Source organism: Phycodurus eques, chromosome 10 (genome assembly GCF_024500275.1).
Source record: "Phycodurus eques isolate BA_2022a chromosome 10, UOR_Pequ_1.1, whole genome shotgun sequence".
NCBI lineage: Eukaryota > Metazoa > Chordata > Actinopteri > Syngnathiformes > Syngnathidae > Phycodurus > Phycodurus eques.
In genome coordinates this window covers 3,066,454-3,080,791 of record NC_084534.1, presented here as the reverse complement: position 1 = coordinate 3,080,791, position 14,338 = coordinate 3,066,454, and the positions used below count along the sequence as shown (strand labels likewise).

The 14,338-nt window shown below is 45.7% G+C and overlaps 1 protein-coding gene across 1 annotated transcript in view; it reads right to left on the bottom strand.

Moving 5' to 3' along the window:
- The window catches only part of cntn2 (contactin 2), a 148,745-nt gene extending 137,666 nt beyond the window's left edge, over window positions 1-11,079 (bottom strand). The window contains exon 1 of the mRNA XM_061688467.1: window positions 10,888-11,079. The gene's annotated coding sequence lies outside the window, so the exon portion shown is untranslated. The remainder of the gene's footprint in view (window positions 1-10,887) is intronic.
- Between the last annotated feature and the right edge of the window lie 3,259 nt (window positions 11,080-14,338).

Here is a 14,338-nt window from a genome sequence, read left to right as displayed (position 1 = left end):
ATTATGTAAACTGCACACGAAATTCACATTTTAAATAAGTACAGTAGATGTATAGGCCAGTTCGTGTATTTTCATGTCGGTCACTAAGTTGACCACTAGATGTCACCATTTTATTTGTTCACATACCTATTTAAGTAGGAAGTGTTCATTAGTTTAGAGGTGTGTGGGGACAGAGGGGGCGCATACAGTTTTTTGACCGGGAAGTCGCCACATTGTTTGCTTTATTATTCAGAATGGATGAAACATACAGTATTTGAACACAGTTTTGAATGGCATGCGCCGCTTGGTAGACCACTTACGGTGAGAGAAAAAAGATACATAAAAGCAACGACGATCAAGGACTTTGTTTCACAAAATCGAACAATCACATCAAACACTGCATCGCTACCAAAACCCTCAGTGGTTTTAAGTTGGACTTAGCCATTATACAGTAGTAATAATAGGATTTCCCTTTAGTGCATACAGCATAAAAACATTATTTTTGCTGGCCACACGCTGTAAAAAATTTAATGTTGGCTCAAAGTTACAAAAAAAAAAAGATGATTTCCAAGGATATTTTGAAACTATTTCCATTCAGCTAGTGTTGAGTATATGCAACAAGACTTATCTAGCTAAGTAGAGATAAATGTACATATAGCTGTGTAAATAGTTACTTTGTATTAAATTGAGAAAACACCTCATGTTTTAAAGTGTGGTGAGTGAGACGCGGCGGGGTGACATGTACAATTTCCACTGACTCTCATTTTTCTCATTCATCAACTCCTCAAGGTATTCTTTCCATCTATCCAGCACACTACTGGCACCAGTCAACACATTTCCATTTCTATCCTTAATCACCAAACCTGCTGTACATCCTTCCCATCTCTATCCCTCTATCTGGCCAGTCTGTATAGATGTTTCTCTCCTTCTGTAGTATTATATGAGCATCCAAATCAGATCCTCATGTGGGTGCTCTCGATACAGAGGAGCAGAGGTTTGACTCTGAGCCACTCCCAGATGACAGAGCTTCCCACCCTATCGCAAAGGAAGAGCTCAGACATCTTGCGAAGGAAACTCATTTCGGCCGCTTGTTAGCCGTGACCTTGTTCTTTCCCAGACCCACAACCCACAGCTCGTGACCATAGGTGAGGGTAGGAACGTAGATCAAGCAGTAAATTGAGAGCCTCATCTTTCGGCTCAGCTCCTTCTTTACCACGACAGACCGATACAGAGTCTGCATCACTGCAGACGCTGCACCGATCCACCTTTCGATCTCTCGCTCCATTCTTCACTCACTCGTGAATAAGACCCCAAGATACTTGAACTCATTCACTTGGGGCAGGATTGCCTCCCCGACCCTGAGATGGCATTCAACCCTTTTCCGACTGATGACAATGGTCCCAGATTTGGAGGTGCTGATTTTCATCCCAGCCGCTTCACACTCGGCTGCGAACCGCTCCAGTGAGAGTTGAAGATCACTTAATGAAGCCATTGGAACCACATCATCTGCAAAAAGCAGAGACGTAATACTGACGTCACCAAACCAGACCCCCTCAATGCCTTGGCTGTGCCTAAATATTCTGTCCATGAAGGTAATGAACAGAATCGGTGACAAAGAGCAGCCTTGAGTTCGAGTCGAGATACCAAAGTCCAACTCTTACTGGAAATGTATTCGATCTACTGCCAGCAATACGGACAAAAGCCTGACACCGGTCGTACAGGGACCGAACAGCCCTTATCATGGGGTCCGGTACTGCCAGCAATGTGGACGAAAGTCTGAGACCAGTCGTACAGGAACCAAACAGTTCCGGTACCCCATACTCCTGGAGCAACCTCCATAAGACTTCCTGAAAGAGACGGTCAAACGCCTTTTCCAAGTCTGACAAAGCACATGTAGACTGGTTGGGGTGAACTCCTGTGCACCCTCCAGAACCCTACTGAGGGTATAGAGCTGGTCCATTATTCCACACCCAGGACGAAAACCACACTGATCTTGAATCTGAGATTCGACTTCAAGACGGACCCTCCTCTCGAGCACCCCTGAATAGACCTTCTCGGGGAGGCTGAAGAGTGTGATCCCCATGTAGTAGGAACACACACTATGGTCCTTCTTCTTAAAAAGGGCGACCACCAGCCCAGTCTGTTGCAGGGCGTGTCAACCAGGACAGCACCACAACATCCAGAGACTTTTGGAACTCCGGGCGGCTCTCATCCACCCCCAGGGCCCTCCCACTGAGGAGCTGTTTAACCACCTGGGTGACCTCAACCCTGGAGATAGGAGAGCCCACCTCAGAGTCCCTAGTCTCTGCAGTCATAGGAAGGCGTGTCTGTAGAATTAAGGAGGTCTTCAAAGTATTCGGTCCACCGACTCACAACCTCCCGAAAGGAAGGAAGCACACACATTTCGGTGCAATTGCTAATTAGCTTCCAGTCATTAGCCCCGCAGCCACACTAGTAGGGTAAGACAAAGGTCTTTTCCGTTTGCTGTGTTGAGCTGAGACCACCAAACCGGACCCCTCTACGCCTCGGCTGCGCCTAGAAATCCTGTCCATAAAAGTTATGAACAGAATCGGTGACAAAGGGCAGCCTTGGCGGAGTCCATCCCTCACCGGAAACGAGTCCGACTTACTGCCGGATATGCGGACCAAACTCTGACTCCCATCGTACAGGGACCTAACAGCCCGTATCAGGGGGTTTGGTACCCCATACTCCCGAAGCACCACACACAGGAACCCCCGAGGGACACGGTCGAACGCCTTCTCCAAGTCCACAAAACACATCTAGACTGGTTGGGCGAACTCCCATGCACCCACGAGGACCCTGCCAAGGGTTTAGAGCTGGTCCACTGTTCCACGGCCAGGACGAAAACCTAACTGCTCCGCCTGAATCTGAGATTCGACTTCCCGACGGACCCTCCTCTCCAGCACCCCTGAATAGACCTTACCAGGGAGGCTAAGGAGTGTGATCCCCCTGTAGTTGGAACACACCCTCCAGTCCCCTTTCTTAAAAAGGGGGACCACCACCCCAGTCTGCCAATCCAGAGGCACTGTCCCCGATGTCCACGCGATGTTGCAGAGGCGTGTCAACCAGGACAGTCCTACAACATCCAGAGCCTTGAGGAACTCCGGGCGAATCTCATCCACCCCCGGGGCCTTGCCACCAAGTAGCTTTTTAACCACCTCGGTGACCTCAACCCCAGAGATAGAAGAGCCCTCCTCAGAGAACCCATACTCTTCTCCCTCATGGAAAGGCGTGTTGGTGGAATTGAGGGGGTCTTCGAAGTATTCTCCCCACCGGCTCACAACGTCCCGACTCAAGGTCAGCAGAGCCCCATCCCCACTATACACAGTGTTCGTGGTGCACTGCTTCCCCCTCCTGAGACGCCGGATGGTGGACCAGAATTTCCTCGAAGCCGTCCGGAAGTCTTTCTCCATGGCCTCACCGAACTCCTCCCATGCCCGGGTTTTTGCTTCAGTGACCACCAAAGCTGCATTCCGCTTGGCTAGCCGGTACCCATCAGCTGCCTCAGGAGTCCCACAGGCCAAAAAGGCCCGATAGGACTCCTTCTTCAGCTTGACGGCCCCTCACCGTTGGTGTCCACCAACGGGTTTGGGGATTGCCGCCACGACAGGCACCAACCACATTACGGCCACAGCTCCGGTTGGCTGCCTCAGCAATGGAGGCGCGGAAAAATGGTCCACTCGGACTTGATGTGCCCCGCCTCCCTCGGAACATGAGCAAAGTTCTGTCGGAGGTGGGAGTTGAAACTCCTTCTGACAGGAAGTGCACGTGTGGACACCCTTATGCTTGGTGTTCGTTATGGACAATCGGTGATGAGCACAGAAGTCCAATAACAGAACACCACTCGGGTTCTGATCGGGGGGCCGTTCCTCCCAATCACACCCTTGCAGGTCTCACGGTCATTGCCCACGTGAGCATTGAAGTCCGCCAGCAGAACAATGGAGTCCCCAGCGGGAGTGCTCTCCCTCCAAGGACTCCAAAAAGGGTGGGTACTCTGAACTGCTGTTTGGTGCATAGGCACAAACAACAGTCAGGACCCGTCCGCCCACCCAAAGGCGGAGGGAGGCTACCCTCTCGTCCACCGGGGTGAACCCCAACGTACAGGCGCCGAGCCGGGGAGCAATAAGTATACCCTCACCTGCTCGCCGCCTCTCACCGTGGGCAACTCCAGAGTGGAAGAGAGTCCAACCCCTCTCGAGAGGACTGGTACCAGAGCCCAAGTTGTGCATGGAAGCAAGTCTGACTATATCTAGTCAGAACTTCTCGACCTCACACACCAGCTCAGGCTCCTTCCCTGCCAGAGAGCTGACATTCCACGTCCCGAGAGCCAGCTTCTGTAGCCGGGGATCGAATCCCCCTTCGGCCACCACCCAGCTCGCACTGCATCCGACCCCTATGGCCCTTCCCACAGGTGGTGAGCCCATGGGAAGGGGGACCCATGTTACCCTTTCGGGCTGTACCCGGCCGGGCCCCATGGGTGCAGGCCCGGCCACCAGGCGCTCGCCTTCGAACCCCCACCTCCAGGCCTGGCTCCAGAGGGGGGCTCCGGTGACCCGCGTCCGGGCAAGGGAAACCTGAATCCATTAATTGTACTCGTCATAGGGGTTTTTGGAGACGTGCTTTGTCTGGTCCGTCACCGAGGACCTGTTTGCCATGGGGGACCCTGCCAGACAACTTGGGGGACCCTGCCAGACAACTTAGCTCCTAGGATCATTGGGACACACAAACCCCTCCACCACGATAAGGTAACGGCTCAAGGAGGGGTAGTAGGCCCGTGTTCATAAAAAAACGATAATGGATGGAATGGATGGATGGCTATTTAATAGCTTGAAGCCAGCACTGTGTCTTGAATTGTTCACTATCTACACTTGTGAAGTTCATTGCCATGATTTTGTGCTCAGAACTGAAATTTTGTTCGCAACTCAAGACAAAAAACATCGGACTGTCAGAATGTGTAATGGCCCCGTATATTCATGATATAATAAGTTGAGTTTTAGTGATTATTTCATATTTAGCAACCCTTTAAGAAATTCATACAATTGGATTCATGGCAATGACTCTGTAGTAACCTCATTAAAATCATGGCATTGCAAATGCACAAATTAATAATCATGCTTAAAAGAAAAATTTGATTACAAAATTATTAAAATATTTACTTAGCATTGAAATTCCAACAATGCTTTATCTTGATGTTGTCCACACTATGTATAATCAAGGGTGCTCCGATCAGTGTTGGATGCTGCCAATTCCGCTACCGATAATCCATGAGTAAAATATGCTGGCCACTGCCGATACCGATCATATAAATTAGCTGTCAATTTTTCAATTCATTTATGGTGAGTGCTATTGGCTATATGATCTGACATGTTTGTTTGGGTTTGCTTCGCAGTTCTGAAGGGGAGGCTATGGGGAGGCTATGCTAGGGCTGGGTGATTATGGAAAAAATTATCACAATTATTTTGATGGATATTGAAATGATGATTAATGAACAACATTATTCATTTATTTCACAACTTTTCACAACAACTACCAAAACCCAAGTTTTAATATAACCTAAAAGCACAACCAAAATATAAATTTGTAAGAATAAAAATGTCAATTTTCTTTACCGCTTAAGGTCGCGGGCTGCTGGAGCCTATCCCAGCTATCTTCGCCCAGTCGCCAGCCAATCGCAGGGCACATAGAAACAAACAAGCATTCGCACTCACATTCACACCTACGGCAATTTAAAGTCTTTAATCAACCTACCACACATGTTTTGGGGATGTGGGAGGAAACCGGAGTGCCCAGAGAAAACCCACGCAGGGACGGGGAGAACATGTAAACTCCACACAGGCGGGGCCGTGATTTGAACCCTGGTGCCCAGAACTGTGAGGCAGATGTGCTAACCAGTCGTCTACCATGCCGCCATCAGGTTTAAACATTCAATTAAAATGTATCGGAAGGAAGAGTTAAATACATTAACCTAAATATAAAAAACGAGAATGTAAGATTCAATACAAATATACTTAAAAGGTAAATATAGTAGAACCTCGATAAAAGCCAGAATTAGAATCATCTTTATTTGCTAATTTTGATTGACAGAGAATACTTTTGAGACATAAAGACATTAAAAAAAAAACACAGACACTGAGCAATTAAAGGTTACCAGGAATGTGGTAATGCAGGTACAATTTTTTTTTCTTGACAATTGTGCAAAAAGATGCAGAGTCCTCTTACAATTAGAGCAGTTTGAAATGACTAATAGAACAATAGTCCGGTGCAACGACCATTGTGCAAAGGACGCAGAGACTTTACGAAATTGATGCAGTTTAGCAGTTTAAAGTGACTAGTAGTGTGATAATCGGGAACAATGTCAATTGTGCAAATGGTGCAGATGCTACTCAAGCCAATGAGTGGCCAGTATTGGTCGACACCAGATATGCAAATAGTGCAGAGTGGTGAGACTACTACAGTGAGTGCACATATAATTGGCCCGATAGAGCTGTGACAAACTCAAGCCAAAAATTGGCAGCATGTTACAATGGAATTGTTAGTTAACTGTTTAAGAAGTTAATGCCAAGAGGGAAGAAGCTGTTGGAATGTCTGCTTGTTTTAGTTTGCATTGTTCGATAGCGCCTACCTGAGGGAAGGAGGTGGAAGAGGTGGTGGGCAGGTTGTGGAGGGTCCAAGAGGACTTTGCATGCTCTTTTCTTAGTTCTGGGAGCGTGGAAGTCCTCAAGGGTGGGTAGGGGGGTAGCGATAATCTTTTCAGCAGTTTTGGTTGTCCGTTGCAGTCGGAGTTTGTCCTTTTTTTGTAGCAGCACGAAACCAGATTGTGATGGAAGAACACAGGACTGATTCGATGACTGCTTTGTAGAACTGCCTCAACAGCTCCTGTGGCAAGCTGTGCTTCCTCAGAAGCTGCAAGAAGTACATCCTCTGCTGGGCCTTTTTGAGGATGGAGTTGATGTTGATCTCCAACTTCAGCACCTGACAGATGGTAATTCTTAGGAACTTGAAGGTCTCGACGGTTGACACAGGGCAGTTGGACAGCGTGAGGGGCAGCTGTGGCGAAGGATGTCTCCTGAAGTCCACAACCATCTCTACAGTCTTGAACGTGTTCAGCTCCAGGTTGTGTCGCCCGCAGCACAGCTCCAGCCGGTCCATTTCCTGTCGATACGCAGACTTGTCACCGTCTTTGATGAGGCTGATGACTGTGGTGTCGTCTGCAAACTTCAGGAGTTTTTGAGGTGCAGTTGTTCGTGTAGAGAGAGAAGAGCAGCGGAGCAAGGACACAACCTTGGGGCACCCCTGTGCTGATGGTGCGTGTATATGAGGTGGTGTCACACAGCCTCACCTGTTGTGTCCTGCCCGTCAGAAAGCTGTAAATCCACTGGCAGATGGCAGGTGAGACGCTGGGCTGGAGAAGCTTGGAGGAAAGGAGTTCAGGGATGATGGTGTTGAACGCAAAGCTGAAGTCCTTGGACGGGTCCTTGCGTAGGTCCCTGAACCGTTGAGGTGTTCTAGGATGAAGTGCAGTCCCATGTTGACTGTGTCATCCACAGACCCGTTTGCTCAGTAGGCAAACAGCAGGGGGTCCAGCAGGGTACCTGTGACGCTCTTGAGGTGGTCCAGCACGAGGTGTTCATAGGACTTCATGACCACAGCTCTCAGGGCGACAGGCCTGTAGTCATTCAGACCCGAGATCGCAGGTTTCTTGGGGACTGGGATGATGGTGGAGCGTTTGAAAGACGGTGGTAGTTCACACACTTACAGAGCTCTATTGAAGATCTGTGTGAAGACTGGAGCGAATTGGTCCACGCAGACTTTGAAGTAGGATTGGGACACAAGGCCTCGGCCTGCCGCTTTGTTGATCTTTTGTTGTTTGAAGTTGCCTTTCACAACCTGTTCGTGGATGGTCAACGCAGGAGGGGGATTCAGAGGTGTGATGGTGGTCGGTGGTGCGGCTGGGTGGATGTGGGGTGTAAAAGTGTCCTTTTCAAATCTGCAATTGAAGGTGTTCAAGTCGTCGGCTAGTCTTTTATTGTTCTCAGCTTGAGGGGATGGTCACTTCTAATTGGTTAGTGATTGTAATTCATGCAAGACTGATTTAGCGTCGTTACCGGGAAACTGTTTTTCTGACTTTACTGCATAATTTCTCTTTGTGATGTTAATTTATTTAGTCAGCTGGTTTCTAGCGCAATTATACAGGGCTCTATCCCCACTTCTATATGTGCCCTCTTTAGCCAGACGAAGTTGCTAAAGTTTGGCAATCACTGTAGTTATTCAGTAAACCATATCACTGGAGCCAGCCCCCGCTTCCATGGAGCCCTAAGCAAAAAATTACATTTTGGAGCTCCCTTTTTCTTTCCATAATATTGCTTACTGATCATTCATAAACCTACTATAAATTTAGTGTTACACTGCTGAAGTAGTGTAGCACTGGCAGAGTGGTTGACATACTGTCAGTCTGACATGTCTTTACCCATGTATGGTTTTTAATCTCAAAAGGTAGCAGCACATTTAGCTACAAGAACTGAACTTCCAATATATGTAGCACTAAGGGCCTGATTTACTAAAGGTTTGCACACACAAAAATGGGTGCAAACTTATTTGCTCATGCAAACAGATGTGGAGGCTGCTCTACTAACAGGGCACATCCAAGATTGCATTTCCTAAATGCTCAAAATTTTGCAAAGTTCATTTTGCGTGTTTTGGGAGGAGTAAATTGTAATTTTTTTTTTTTTTCATGCGCAATTTGATTTATCACACTTGAGACAAATTGCTGTGGCTTGTTTAGCATCTTTAAATACGTAATAATAATAATTTGAAAGGTAGGTGCAAACCAGCACACACAGAGGTACTAGCATAACGCATGCAAAAAAAGGCAGTGCGGGAACCTTTTCCAATTGTTAAAATATTTTTTAGCCCCAGAAACAAGGGCTGCCAGTCACAAGAAAGAGTCAGGCCATATCACCTGGAGATCGACCGTGTCCCTCGGGGAGTCCTGTGATGGTATGGGGTACCAAACCCCCTGATACGGGTTGCTCGGTCCCTGTACGACCAGTCTCAGAGTTTGGTCCGCTTTGCTGGCAGTAAGTCGGACTCGTTTCCGGTGAGAGTTGGACTCCGCCAAGGCTGCCCTTTGTCACCGATTCTGTTCCTTACTTTTATGAACAGAATTTCTCGGTGCAGCTGAGGCATAGAGGGGGTCCGGTTTGGTGGCCTCAGTATTGCAGCTCTGCTTTTTTGCAGATAATGTGGTTCTGTTGGCTTCATCAAGCCGTGATCTCCAACTCTCACTGGAGCGGTTCACTACAGAGTGTGAAGCGGCTGGGATGAGAATCAGCACCTCCAAATCTGAGACAATGGTCCTCAGTCGGAAAAGGGTGGTGTGCCTTCTCCAAGTCAGGGATGAGATCCTGCTCCAAGTGGTGGAGTTCAAGTATTTTAGGGTCTTATTCATGAGTGAGGGAAGAATGGAACGAGTGATCGACAAGCGGATTGGTGCGGCGTCTGCAGTGATCCAGACTTTGTATCGGTCCGTTGTGGTAAATAAGGAGCTAAGCCGAAAGGCGAAGCTCTCAATTTACCGGTCGATCTATGTTCCTACCTTCACCTATGGTCACGAGCTGTGGGTCGTGAAAACACATTGAAGCGGATCTTCGTGAAAAGAAAGAATGAATGGTACATCGATTCTGTTGTTCTGTTGATTAATTGCTCTTGGGGGTCCTTTAGTGATTGCTTGGCCCTAAGCAGGATCTTAGTTCACGTATGCCTTAGTTCGGCTCTGTATATGTTTGTATTTATTGTATATTTATGCAATAAAAAAAGATTAATCATAATCTGATAGAATGTTGTAACAAACAAAAGACAGCATGTGTGATGTGTTATTTTTCCAAACAGTTTGGACTCTCAGACTAACTGGATTGTTAATTTATGAGCAGACATTCAAATTTATTTTTTTTGTCAAACATGATCACTCTCCCCAACATATTTGCAGTGGTAACCTGCTTCTTTAACGCATACATTTTTTGTTGTTGTTGTTTTTATTGGTCACAAATATCAACAGTCTTGCGTAAAAATATTTTGTCGATATGAAAGTTAAAGATTACAGCATAAATCAATAGGGCCCATGAGTTTCTGACAATATCTTTGTAGTCTCATTTTAAACAAAGTCCTGAGGTTTTTTAAAATAACTATAATCTAAATGATAAATTAGTAATATGAGCCACTCAAATGGCGGAAAGGCTGTAACATATTGGATGGAATGAGCTGGAAATCAATGTGATAGCATTACAAGCATTGTCAGTGACCGGCTGAGGTCAGCTTGTAACAACTTAAAAGCTTAAGATAATTACTCCTAAAATGTGCCTTAATTGAGATAAATAACTTTGATTCATTACAATCTGCCCAATATTTATCCACCAGCGTGATTAATACAAAAAAATAAATAAATAAACCACCAATAAATAAAAAAAACGGTCAAGTCGTAGGTTACAGTACGTATAATGAATTGTGTTCCATCCAAAGCATCTTTCCGAAATAACCAACGTTTCAGTTGTTCAATTGATCTGTACTGTCAGTGTGTGCATGCATTGGGTCTTTGCATTAACTGTTCTGTTGTTTTCGTTGTTGTTTGTTTTGTTTTTTAAAGTTTAAAACACCGCTCAACAACGTACATTGCACCGTAAACACGTTTTGCTGAGGAAAATAAAACTAATGATGTTGTGGGTCTGTACGTGGTATGGTGCTACTGCGTCAAACACACATTTCAGGTTGTATTCTGCCGGTTAAAAACAAAGCCTACACAGGTGCGCTGTTGCAAAATGTGGCCTTTGGACAATAGAAATAAGATGATCGAAGGTGTGTATGCATGGAGGCATATGGCGTTTATCTACTTACCTTGAACCCCACCGTGTTTCCCAAAAGCAGCAGCAATAGTATGCCGCTCAATATGCGCAGGAGTGAGAAGGCGTTTATCTCCGATTCAAGCAACCAACAAACGTGTTTCAGACCAACAATTTTTCGTAACTGTGCAAATCTCTTTGGAGCCACATTCTAAAACGTTTCGGGCTGTCTCGCTCTTCCCTTCTCGCTCCCACCCGCCCCCTTTCCTTTTCTTTGCATCACTCCTTTCTCTATATTCTCCATCACCGTCTGGTCGATTTGACCACATATTAAGTTGACAGCAATTCTAAAGTGACACTTCCGGTGATTTCTGTTTTACAAAGTAAAAGGTAGTTCGTCCTCTTTCTATTAAAGAGCTTGTTTTCTCCGGTTACTCCGCTTTCCTCCCACATCCCCAAAACATGCGTGCTAGGTTAATTGAAGGCTCTAAATTAAATTGGTTGTTTGTGTATATGTGCCCTGCGATTGGCTGGCGACCAGTTCAGGGTGTATCCCGCCTCTCGTCCTAAAATCGCTGGGATAGGCTCCAGCACGCCCACGACCCTAGTGAAGATAAGCGGTACAGAAAATAGATGGTTGGATATATATAATATCTGATATGGGCAGCCAGCAATCTGTGTTCTGTTGTTGTACGTGCTGCGTAGCTTTATAACAAAGTTTTTAAAACTCATTTTGTGTGATATATTGAGTGAAATGGATAAACAGTGGCTTTATTAAACAGATGAAGACAGCCTTTCCAGTTAGCGGTATCTTAACCCCTTCCCTCAATGACCCACACAACCGCACCTCTCCCACCTTATACTACAATGACATGCTGCTAACTTTAGAAAAGGTTGGGGCTGAAAATCAACAACTGGCCTCTCTTAAAATTGTGATCCTGCAAAATAATCTCAGTTTTTTATTAATATAACTGTAATCTGATGTTTTTACAGTAATTGTAACGGATTACAGTTACCTTTATTTTTGTATTCTGATTACATAATCCCGTTAGAGGTATTCCGTTATTCCCCAAACCTTTTGTATAGCTCTTAATCACAAAAGAGTCTCAAAGGCCTTCACAGGCCCACAGTTGGGAATGATGACTGACAACAACCCCGAATCTAAACCCCCCAATCGGGCAAGGAAAATCTCAGTCCCATTTGGGGAAAAAAATAAACTTGAGAAGGGAGCGCAGATGGGGGGCACCAACCTTCCAGGATGACCAGGCTGCAATGGATGTCAAGTGGGTAATATTTTTCACATAGTCTGGTGCTGTACAATGTTCATTGCAATGGCAAGATGCTGTACAATGTTCATTAAGATGGCGTAAGAGTCCATTTAAAGAGAAAAGGTGCCGCAGGTTAGACGCCTTCGGTGGTTCTGCCTCAAGATCTGGCCTGGTCGGTTGGAGCAGAATCCTCCATGGCAACGACCGCTGGGGAAGTGGTCCACCTAGATCTTGTCCCAGTTGGTCAGTGCAGAACCCAAAGAGCAACAGCCTCAGATACGGTCACCAGGGTGGAGACAAGTGGTAGTAAAACAGGCCTACATGATTTTAACTAAATGCTAAATAGTAGAAATAAGTCAAGTCAGGATTTAAACATTCCTACTGAGGCAGCAGCTCTAACATCCACAGGTAAGGTATTCCAGAGTGCTGGCGCCCAAATAAAAAATGCTTGAGAGCCTGCAGACTTCTTTCTGGCTCTCGGAGTAAATAAGAGACCGGCGTTTTGTGAGTGTAGGTTTCAGGACGGAACATACGGTACAGCTAACTCAGCGAGATAAGAGGGTGCTAACCCGTGTGATATTTTAGTACCAGGACCTTAAAATTGTATCTCAAGTAGACCAGGAGATAATGGAAGTTGGCCAGAATGGGGGTAATATGATCGAACTTTCTCGTCCTTGCCAAAAGTCTCACTCCAATGTTTTGTACTAACTGCAGACTTTTAATACTAGATATGGGAAAACCAGAAAGCAGCACGTTACAATAGTTGAGGCGAGACGGAACAAATGCGTGAACTATGATCTTTGCATCACTCGCAGGTAGGATGGGATGTAGCTTAGTGATATTGTGAAGATGAAAAAAAAAGCACTTTTGGTAATATAAATGTGCTTTTGAAAGGAGAGTATTTAGTCAAATATAACCGAGATTTTTGAATGACTCCCTTTGCGTAATGGTGCTTTTGTCAAAACTCAGTGGTTATGTTGAGTAAGACCAATAATCAACAGCTCAGTTTTCTCAGGGTTGAGGACCAAAAAGATACAGGATATCCACTGTTAATTTCAGCGAGACACGACTCAATATTAGGGCAATCACATGTGCTATTTAGTTTTAAAGGTATGTATAGCTGAGTATCGCCAGCATAACAGTGAAAGCTAATCTTATATTTGCGTATGATATCGCCAAGCGGCAGCATATAAATAATGAACAAAAGATGGCCGAGTACCGATCCCTGTGGGACTCTGCAAGTGACATTGAAATACTCAGAGGTCACATTACCATTAATTACACGGTGCGTCCTATCCGAGCGATAAGATCAAAACCAAGAAAGAGTTGGGTCTGGAATAACGATATGCGTGTCGAGGCCATCTTTTTTTATATTATGATCAACGGTATCAAAGGCTGTGCTGAGGTCGAGTATTAATGTCTCAGTGATGGAAGAATTCAACCGGGCTTGAGGCACGATATCCTTAATCTCATTCCGAATGATCTCAATTTTTTGAGTAAAAAATTTTATGAAATCACCAGCGGAAAAGGAGGAGCTTTAGGAAGTACGCTGCTTTTGGGTTAGCATTGCTACTGTATTAAATAAGTATTTAGAGTTATTTTTGTTAAGACAAATTATTTGGTAAAAATAATTTGTTTTAGGCGGCATGGTGGATGACTGATTAGCACATCCGCCTCACAGTTCTGAGGACAGGGGTTCAATCCGGCCGCACCTGTGTGGAGTTTATATGTTCTCCCCATGCCTGCGTGGGTTTTCTCAGAGTACACTGGTTGTGAGTGTGAGTGCGAATGGTTGTTTGTGTATATGTGCCCTGCAATTGGCTGGCGACCAGTTCAGGGTGTACCCGGCCTCTCGCCCAAAGATAGCCGGGATAGGCTCCAGCACGCCCACGACCCGAGTGAGGATAAGCGGTGCGGAAAATGAATGAATTAATAATTAGTTTTAGCTGAAAGGAGAGCTTGTTTGTATTTCAGTAAACTATCCCCCATGCCTTACGGAAGACCTCAAGTTTAGTCGTACACCATTTGCGCTCAAGCTTTCGACATACTTGTTTTAGTTCTCTGTGAACTAAGGAGTCAAGTTCTTAGGAAACGTTTTAAGTTTTAATGGCGCTACGGTATTAAGGGCGTTACTCAGCGCCACATTAAAATCATTTGTGAGATTATCACTAAAACCCACATAAAAGGACAAGATGTAAATGCTGAGGGTAATAGCTCAGCGAGTGCAGCAGTTGTTGA